This window comes from Pinus tabuliformis, chromosome X, assembly GCF_031772625.1.
Source record: "Pinus tabuliformis cultivar Carrire ecotype Pingquan chromosome X, CPIR1, whole genome shotgun sequence".
In the NCBI taxonomy this organism is placed as follows: Eukaryota; Viridiplantae; Streptophyta; class Pinopsida; order Pinales; family Pinaceae; genus Pinus; species Pinus tabuliformis.
Window position 1 is genome coordinate 1,160,264,816 of NC_142308.1, and position 10,848 is coordinate 1,160,275,663.

The window sequence follows — 10,848 nt, forward strand, 5'->3', positions numbered from 1 at the left end:
CTTGAGTTGGAAGGATCAACCTTCCATGATGGAGAGCAGCATGAGGAGACTGTGACAGGGTGGTCAATGATCATGGACATCTAATATGTGACATACATTAGTATGGAGTATCTTGGTGACAGTTGGTTGCTAAGGTGGAGCATGATGGAGATGGGATTCTACATATGTTGCAGGGATGTTTGCCTTATGTGGAGGAGTTGACATCATGGTTGATGATGATCTTGGTGGAGAGCTACCGGGATGGTATGTTGTCGAGGACGACAATGATTTCAGGTGGAGGAGGATGTAAGGTCTTCGCAACTCGGGCAGGCGAGCGACGGGCGCGCGGCACGGCGGGCGCACATGGGTGCGACGAGCGGGTAGACAATGCGACGAGCGGGTGCTCCTTGGTGCGACGAGCGGGCGGACGTGCGACGGGCGGGCGCTCCTTGTGCGACGAACCTCCGAACCTTATGCGACGATAAAGTGCGACAATACAAGTGCGCACGACACTTAGTGAGCAGGCATGCATATATATTAGAAGACGCAGAGCTCATTTGGAGCAATCAACTTCGCATCTCTCTCTTCTACGCATTGGACAGGGGTAAAAGGAAGGCGCAGAGATAAGGTAGAGTGCGCATAACTCATGCACTCTACAGTAGAAGTGTGCAATTTTACCGGGAGTCAGGTGTAGGTGATGAGGTACGGTTTTGAGGTGGATTTGTGCAGAACTTAAAGGTGGAGTTCTTGGTGTCTCGGGTGAGCACCCTCCTACCGTATGAGGTTGGCACATGTATAGTAAAGGCTGTCTATGCCTTGGTTGTAAATTATTCTAAGTATAGACTTGGAGTTTTGCCAAGTATACTTGATGATGTATTATTGAAGAACTGTTATAATATATTATTGTTGGGCAGACTGTTCGGGAGTTGCCCCTCCCTTTATACTTGTTTGCAATTGTTGATGTTCTTGGTTAATTGCATATGGATAATGAATGAGTATGGGCTTCATTAAGTATAAAGGATAAATGCATTTTACTTGGTTGCGAAACACAAACTAAGTAAGGACAAGTGAATTAGGCGTAGTCCATGTGCACGAGTATTGGTGAAAAGAAAGTGTTCGGTGGTGCCGCACCTCGCCGGCATGGTTGAAAGACCACCGTAGGCTTGGGGGGTGTGACAGGGGGTGACTCACCGGCAATAGATCACGGAAACGGAGTAAGAGCCAATTTACTGGTTAGAGTTTTCTAGTGTTACGATTGGTATGCAAAACTTTTGTGTAGTGTAGGTGGTAGTGGTCTTTCGAGGTACAGCTTCGCCCTCCACTTGGCCTCCCATGGGACGTGGGTGGTAATACTCGCTCCACGTTGCGACAATCAACTATTAAGGTCCTTTCAAAATTATTGCAAGAGGATGGGAGATCGATGTTTTGTCTATGCCAATGGTTCCACGGCCTTATTTTGTTCTCTTGGCTCACGTATGGGTCACCCCCTTGGTGGATTGGACACAGTAAGGAATTACTTTGCCATCCGAAAAGGTTCATTTAAATGAGTTCACTATGACACACTTTCTTGGGATGGCGGAGTTTTGGTGTATGCAATACACTTGGTTGTCATTCTGGTAATTGCTGAGAGTATGGTTCTTACTACGTAGTGGTTCCATTATGACCGTAGCTATATATACAAGTTCCGCCAATGTTTCAGGGCGGCGGATAGCAGATGTTCGTGTCATTGGAAACATTCAAGTGCAACATTTATGTAAGGTAGGGTTGTGTACGTTGTTGTTTTTATGAGTGTGTCCGGGAGGGTTATCATTGTGGTTAATAGTTTTTCTAGACAACATTTTTGGTCTCACATAGGTGGTCAATGTTTTTAGTGTTATTTTTGCATAACAAAGGGTTTGGACCCTATTTGAAAGGGTTGTTGTCCTTCCATTAGTGGCACCAAAATCCCTCAACCCTACTTGGATTTCATTTAACTCTCTAATAATCGTGTGCAAAATATGGTATAGGTGATCCTTCTTGATTTGGTTCTGAATTAGTTTGCCCCTCATTACCTCTTCATTAATTTTTACATCTCAGGTTGCCATATAGTTTGATCCTATTACTATAGAGGTTTCTAAGTATTTGTTTTAGTCCACGGTTCCAATAGGTAAAGGTTTCTGCGTAGTTTGTGTTCAACAACATCTTATCTTTCGAAGGTTTCTCAACTACTTATTGGTTCAAGTAGTATTGGGGGATTTCATTCTTGTCATCAACCATAAATTAGTAATTTACATTATAGTGGTGTCTTATTCTCCCACTGCCAATGGAAGTTGTACAGGTCAGTTAGTCCAAATGGTCATCTCATGTTTTGAATATAGGTCTCAATCTCAAATGTCTCGTCATCAAATATTTCCTAGCCATAGGGGAGCTAGTTTGGGGGTATATTCATCCAGACACCCTAGGCTATTCAAGTAAGAGTCGGTTGCAAAAAAATTTGATTCCACTCCCATGGAGGTTAGAAAGGAGATTCTAACACTGGAAGCAAAGGAGTTTGAGGACGAGATGTATAATTTTGAAGTAGAAATTGGTAGTAGTAATCTCAAATGGGTTCTAGATCCTGGAAAGTTGAGGAAGAGAAGAATGCATTTCCTCCACTCAATATCAATGCATCGTTAGATGGATACACTTCTCAATATGGTGATCCATGACAAACAGGTTGATAACTATAAACTCTTTGTTGGTTAGGAAGAGTTGTAGAGAATACTCAGCGACATTAGGTTAGAGTGGAGCAGTTCGTGGTTTCCAAGTCCGAGACAGACTCCAACGATCATCAAATCTGGGATGTTTTCATCAACGTACTACGCTTCAACATGGTCAATGGAAACTCTTCTCCACATTCTCTAGTTATCATTTTGGATGAATAAGTCCACGACTAAATAGGCTCTTAATTTTCTTTGTTGGTAGTCACTTTTAGTTTCCTATATAGATAATATTGTCTTGCTAAGTATGATAGTTGTGTATGTATGTTAACTCAATTACGTGAGACAATACAACTAGTTTTTTTTGTAAATCCACAACTTCAAGTATTCTCTCTTTTTATAGGAAATACTCCTCATATAGTGTACTCCTTTGGAAAGTATCAATCATGATAGTTTGATGGGATTTTACGTAGTTCCTGGAAGTTATCACTCATTCTCTAGGAGAATTATGTGCTTGAATGATATACCAATGTAATATTTTTCTAAAACTAATAGAAATCAGTGAATGGAAATTACAAAAAAAATAAAATAAAAAAATGATTGGTGGTATTTGAGCCATTGTGTCCATTAGATCACAAGAGTTAGTATTTAAGGCATTGTGTGACTGAATTCAATAGGGAAGGAAAGTAAGTATTCCAAAGGTGCTATTATGCACTTGATTAGGGCTTATGGAGATACTAATGAAAATTTGATGCACTTAAGTAGAGATTGTAGGTATATCAAGGAAAACCCATTTCTTGCAGATATATCAAAGAAAACCCATTTCTTGCAGATATATCAAGGAAAACCCATTTCTTGCAGATATATCAAAGAAAACCCATTTGCAATAAAACAAAATTGAGTATAGTTATAAAGTCACATGATCTAGATTCCTAATCCCTCATGTTAAATCAAATTAGTTGGGACCTTATTTTTGGAAGTGAAATTGTCCCTTTAATTATGTTCTAAAGTCATCTATTTAAACTTGTCTTTTCTTATTGTTCAATGAAGCATAGAATACATCAAATTTTCTTGTGTCTCCACCACATATTTATAAAAAAATTTGATACACTTAACTCCCAAATCATGCAACAATTATTACATAAACAATAAAATTTTATGATACAACTTCCCAATCCTAAACAAATAGACGATTTGATAGGAAAGATGTTTAGAGGATTTATAACAGAAATACCTTCCAATAAAATGAATCCAAATGAAATCATCAAAGTTACCTCCTTCCTCTTAAAATTCACCTTCAATCTTTGAAAAGACAAACATTAAATAATGAGAAATTTAAGTAGTTTCACATGCCAGAGACAACATGCATACATGCAAATGGAAATATGTGGAGTGTAAACTTTAAAAACATCTCCACCATGTTCAAGACTTAACAAGTGACTTATAAGAAGCTCCCATCTTTAAACCAATAAGCCTCAAGAAGATCAAACATCTATGGATATTATCTATCGTAAGTGATTGACTTAAACTTTACCTAGGAATGAGTTAAATGAGTTTAGTTTATAACGATGCCATGTTTTTTGGTCATACGGTTTAATGACCCATGCTATGCTTCCGATAGTATTAGCATGCTATGTTTCCGACAGTATTATATGTAGTGAAGCCTATTAACACACTTGAAAAAACTCCATTGCAAGGTGCCAATATGTGAGAATTTTTTGGTATGTGGTATCACATTCATGGTTGTGAGTTGCTGCATGAGATTATCATGAATATTATTGGGTGGAATCAACCAACTGTAGATGGATCCTTTCATGTATCTGCTAACTAATTTTACTATATGTTATATCTGAAGCTAATCTATCGTGCCAATGAATGAGTTCATATCCAACTCATTATGCCTAATCCTCTTCAGCATAGTCTCATGCAATAACTCCCAAGCATTACTGTGATAGAACATAATATAAATAAACATGTGAAAAATATAAATATAATTAACTATAACATAGCAACAACACTATACTTTTTTTTTCATAGTATCATACAATAGTTGCCAAATATGGCTTTGATACTACATATTAGAAATAAATAAGAGAAAAATATGGTCAAATATAGACAATCCATTATTTTATAAAGCTATACAATGTATAATTTGAAATGTTTGATTATATACAATACCATACACTAATACCATGGATCATTAATACAATGCATTTCAAAAATGACTTATTGTAAGCCTAACAAATTTGATTTTATAATTCAATAAACTTCCCTCTTATAATATTATACAATTTCACAGAAAACACACACACACACACACACACACACACACACACACACACACACACACACACACACACACATATATATATATAGATATAAGATTAGCACAACCACATTAAAAATATTAATGTGGTTTCATAAATATAACAAAAAAAACCTATTGTAAAAAAAAAAAACTATTGCAATAGGAAGAATGTCTTACCAATGCACACATTTACCTCATTAACCATTTATAAAAAGCTTATTGTTCAACTTTAACTTGAGAAAAGAAAATACACATCGTATTGTAAAATGGACCATTTTTCTAAACAAAATTTTCTTATATATAAATGAATGTTACAAATAATAATAAGGAACTTATCGTGAAAGATCTCAAATCCCTAGGAAATTGGTGAGTGGGAGCCACTTCGCACGAATCTAATATTTTAATTTTATTAAAAGTAATGGACTTTTTTGCTAAATAAAATTTACCTGTATATAAATGAATGTTATAAATAATAATGAGGAAATTATCAAGGGGGAACTTATTAGAATTGGAATAATCTAAAATCCATAGGAAATTGGTGGGAGGGGTGGTGTCATGCCCCTACACCTGCGGTAGTCTTCCAACTACTTGTAGCAAGGTGTGGCACCACCGAATGTTTTCTTTTCACCAATACTAACATTCATGGACTATGCCTACTTCACTGTAACATTACTTAGCTTGTGTTTAGAAACCAAGTAAAAATGCATTTATCCTTTATACCAATGAACACCCATACTCATTCATTATCATTCAGCAATTATAAAGAGACAACAATTGCAATAGTATAAAGGGAGGGGCAACTCCCTGTAATATGAGTATGCCCGGCAATATATTAAGAATATCAATTTACAATGTACAAGTATGTCTTGGCCAAACCAAGTCTCATACTTAGCCAATTTTTACAATCAGAGGCAACCCTGCCTTTTACAATCTTGTGCACCTCTTGCACGAAGGGCGGTGCTCACCCGAGCCACCTAGAACACCCTTGCCAAGTCCTACACAAAACTACACTTTCGACCGAACGCTGGGCACACCTTGCCCACGCCTTCACCCAACCTTCAAGTACAACTTCCCTTGTGCGCATACAACACAAGCGCATGAGCTATGCGCTCTACACTTGTTTACCCCTGCGCCTTTAGAAATCTGCGCACTTGTTGAATGATGCCAAGTCGAATGATGCGTTTGAACTCCAAACGCCTTACAATATATATACGCATGCTTGTGTGGGCGGTGGCTTGCCCATCAAACCCCCAACCGCATGACTACACGCCCTTCATAAGTCGGCCTCACCCCCATTCATGGGTCGGCCCAACTCCAACGCACGGCGCTCCCATAGCATGTATAAACCATCGCACATAATTCTGTCATTTCTCCTTTCGTCGCAAGTGACTCATTCCTTCATCACACTATCGTGCAGGGTGCGCCCGCCGGTGCGCTCGCGTGCCCGCCCGCGCGCTCGCGCCTACCGGCACACCCTCGCGCCCGCCCTCACACCTGAGTCTGCCCACGCGCCCATGTCCGCCCGTGAGCCCATGTCTGCCCGTGCGCCCTCGTGCAGCTTGACTCACCGTTGCCCGCACTTGGGCCCGTCGTGCACGTCGCCTTGCCCGGCGCCCAACCGCGCTTAAGCTCGAGGACCTTACATCCTCCTCCACTTGAAATCGTTATCGTCCTCGGTAACATACCATCTTGGTAGCCATCCACCAAGATCATCAATATCCATGATGTCAACTCCTCCACATAAGTCAACCATCCCTGCAACATATGTAGAACTCCATCTCCATCATGTCTCACCTTAGTGACCAACTGTCACCAAGACAACCATGCCAAGGTATACACCTCAACGGTATGTCCTCCATTAGATATCATCTCAATTTATCATCATCAACCCCTCTGCCACAATCTCCACTGCAACATCTCGTGTCGACCTCGTCATGTGTCCCCATGTGAACCTCTTGTCATGATACTCCAACACAATGCCAACATATCTCTACACACTTCGCGACCCCATGTCTGAACTAGTTGGGTAGCTAATCCAACTGTCACGCTTAAACCATGAGAGTGAACATCCTCATGCCATCATCAGTTGTTCCTTAAAACATCCTGCCACATCCTTGACTCATCAAGAATCTATCTCCATAATCCATGCTCAGGTCCATGGAAACTCCATCCATCTCATCTGCAACATGTCATGATGCTTGATGCCAAGCCATCCCTGCACCATCAGTCATACCTGCTTAACATGTTTAAGGACTCACTGCCATGAGGACCTAACAATGAGCCCCATCTTCTCATCCATCTAAGAAGATGTAGAGGGAGTAGAGCCTGAAGGCTCTCCCTCACTAATCAACTCGATCCACCTATCAGGATCCTCAATCTCCATCCTCTGTAGATAAGCAACTCGGTCTTCCCTCTGGACATCCGGCCTCACATATACCTCCTCATCATCATCATCCTCAACCAATTCTAGCCTTCTTGACAAATCCAAGATGCTACCTGAAAGTGATTTGATGACCAATGACTGCTCGGTAAGCTTTGTCTCAACAGTAGACAACCGCTTACTCATGTCTCCCATTCTCTTCTCATCCTCCATTTGCATCACTCCCAATTTACAATCAGGCCTTGTCACACCAATGGTTGGCACACCAATGGGTACATCTTCCCTTCCATCATAAATGTATAGCTTCTTCAAATGTGGAACAATCATAGCATCAAATTGTTTCATGAATTCCATCCCCAATACAGCCTCATAGTCATCAATCCACACTATAGTGAAGTCAACCTTCCCTGTCCATTCACCAAGTGTAGTGTCCACCTTCTCAGCTATACCAAGAATCTCAATAGGAGGAGAATTCACTGTCTTCATTTGTGCCTTTGCCGGTACAAATTTCAGCCCAATTCTTCTTTCAGTATCCTCGCCCATGAAGTTGTGAGAAGCCCCACTATCCACCATAGTGAGCACATCAGCACCTCCAACCTTCATTCGAACATACTCCAACCTGTTCCTCTCAGGATCCTTCCTAGAGGCCACCTCCGTAGTAGCAGAAGCACCAAGTATCTGCATCATCTCCACAGAAGTATCTTCATTCTTCGCATTAGACTGTGCAATAGTAGCCACCTTTGGTTTAGAAGGACAATTCTTCACCATGTGTGGTCCTGCACATATCCAACACTTCAAGGCTTTCTTCATCTTCGAACCATCATCCGATTTCGAAGCATCATCCTTCTTCTTTTCTTTCGGTTTATCGGACTTCTTCTTCTCATCAGAAGTCTCATCATAATGCTCCACCAACCTATCAACAGCAGCAAAAGCTTCCTCAAGTGTCCTAATCTTCTGCCTCTTCACTTCATTGCGTGCCCAAGGCTTCAACCCAATAATGAAGTTGAACACCTTGTCCCTCTCCGCCATGTCAGGAAGTTCTAGAACCGCACTTGCAAACTCTTGCTGGTATGCTTGTAGGCTCCCGGTCTGCTTTATGTACTTAATCTTCATCCTTGCTTCCCATGTTTCATCCTGAGGACTGAAATGGGTCTGCAAAGCCTTCTTCATGTCATCCCACGAAGTGATGTCATCAGCATGGCCATTGGCAATCTGGTCCATCCTCCTTCGCCACCACATCTTAGCATCCTTGTTTAAGAACTGAGCAGCTACCTTGACCTTTGTCTCCTCATCAGATAGACCCAACTGTTCCAAGTATTGCTCCATGTCCCATAGAAAGTTGCCAAGAGTCTTTGCATTCCTTGTGCCATCATAAGATTCTGGTTCCATGACCTTCACATGAGGCACTCCTCCACCTGAGTTATGCCTCATGGCCTTCTTCAGCACCGCGATCTCATCCTTGGCTTCATCAAGAGATTTGTTGGCTTCGTCAAGAGATTTCTTCAAGTTTACGATATCTGCAAGACCATGATCCCTTGCTTCTTCAACCTCCTTGACCCTTATTTCAAGTTGTGTACTCATGCTGTGTCCGGAGTTCTTCAAAATCTTCCTTTATCTTCGAGTTGGCCTCTTGCTCTCTAGTGAGCAAGTCCATCTTCTTATCCCAGGAAGTTTCCATAACCTCCATCCTCAACAGCATCTTTTCCATAAGTGCTATAGTAGCATCTTGTCGATGACTAGACCCAGCCTGAGATTCGGCTGCCATCTCCAACAGCTTCTTCTTCTTCTGCAATCTAGTTTTGACCATCCAACAACTTCTCCAAGTCACCTGCAACCTGAACCAACCCTTGTTCCACTTGTGTGAAATGGCTTCCTTCACCTGCAAGTACCCTTTCCACTGTCACGAGCAATCCTGCTCAACAGCTTCAAACCGAAGCTCTGATAAGCTCTTCACCGAGCTCTGATACCACCTGTCACACCCCTACACCTGCGGTAGTCTTCCAACCGCTTGTAGCAAGGTGCGGCACCACCGAATGTTTTCTTTTCACCAATACTAACATTCATGGACTACGCCTACTTCACTTTAACATTACTTAGCTTGTGTTTCGCAACCAAGTAAAAATGCATTTATCCTTTATACCAATGAACACCCATACTCATTCATTATCATTCAGCAATTATAAAAGAGACAACAATTGCAACAGTATAAAGGGAGGGGCAACTCCCTGTAATATGAGTTTGCCCGGCAATATATTAAGAATATCAATTTACAATGTACAAGTATGTCTTGGCCAAACCAAGTCTCATACTTAGCCAATTTTTACAATCAGAGTCAACCCTGCCTTTTACAATCTTGTGCACCTCTTGCACAAAGGGCGGGTGCTCACCCGAGCCACCTAGAACACCCTTGCCAAGTCCTACACAAAACTACACTTTCGACCAAACGTTGGGCACACCTTGCCCACGCCTTCACCCAACCTTCAAGTACAACTTCCCTTGTGCGCATACAAGACAAGCACATGAGCTATGTGCTCTACACTTGTTTACCCCCGCACCTTTAGAAATTTGTGCACTTGTTGAATGATGCCAAGTCAAATGATGCGTTTGAACTCCAAACGCCTTACAATATATACGCATGCTTGTGTGCGCGGTGGCTTGCCCAGCCGACCCCCAACCGCATGACTACACGCCCTTCATAAGTCGGCCTCACCCCCATTCATGGGTCGGCCCAACTCCAATGGACGACGCTCCCATAGCATGTATAAGCCATCGCACATAATTCTGTCGTTTCTCCTTTCGTTGCAAGTGACTCGTTCCTTCGTCACACTATCGTGCAGGGTGCGCTCGCTTGTGCACCCGTGTGCCTGCCCGCGCGCCCATGTCCACCCGCGCGCCCATGTCCACCCGCGTGTCCTCGTGCAGCTTGACTCGCCGTCGCCCGCACTTGCGCCCGTCGTGCACATCACCTTGCCAGACGCCCAACCGCACTTAAGCTCGAGGACCTTACAGGAGGGGAGCCACTTGGCATTAAAAGTCAATGCAACCTAATTAACTTTGTAACACAGTACAATGTCACACATTACAACCCTTCATAAGCATTTGAAAGAAGTATATGATGAGCATATTCCCTTGAGAATCAATCTAGGTTGTCAATTAAAAAAATAAAAAATAAAAAATCAACAGATCTTCATCCACCTTAACTCGAAATAAGAAGCCTTGTGCAATTAATAGATTATAATTAATTGTAATTTCTCATTGCTTAAAATAAATGTTTATATTTTATTATTAATTACTAATAACCTAAGTCTTTTAAGTTTGCCATTGTACCATGACTTAGTATAGGGTAAGGCATCAGATGTTTAGAAGTTAGGTGCAAATATTTTTAAATTCAATTTTTTTATACTGTAATTTTGTTTTTATTGATAAAATTAAGAACAATTATTTAAATAAAAGAAAAACATAATATATATGTCACATTAAAATATATAACATAAATAGTACCT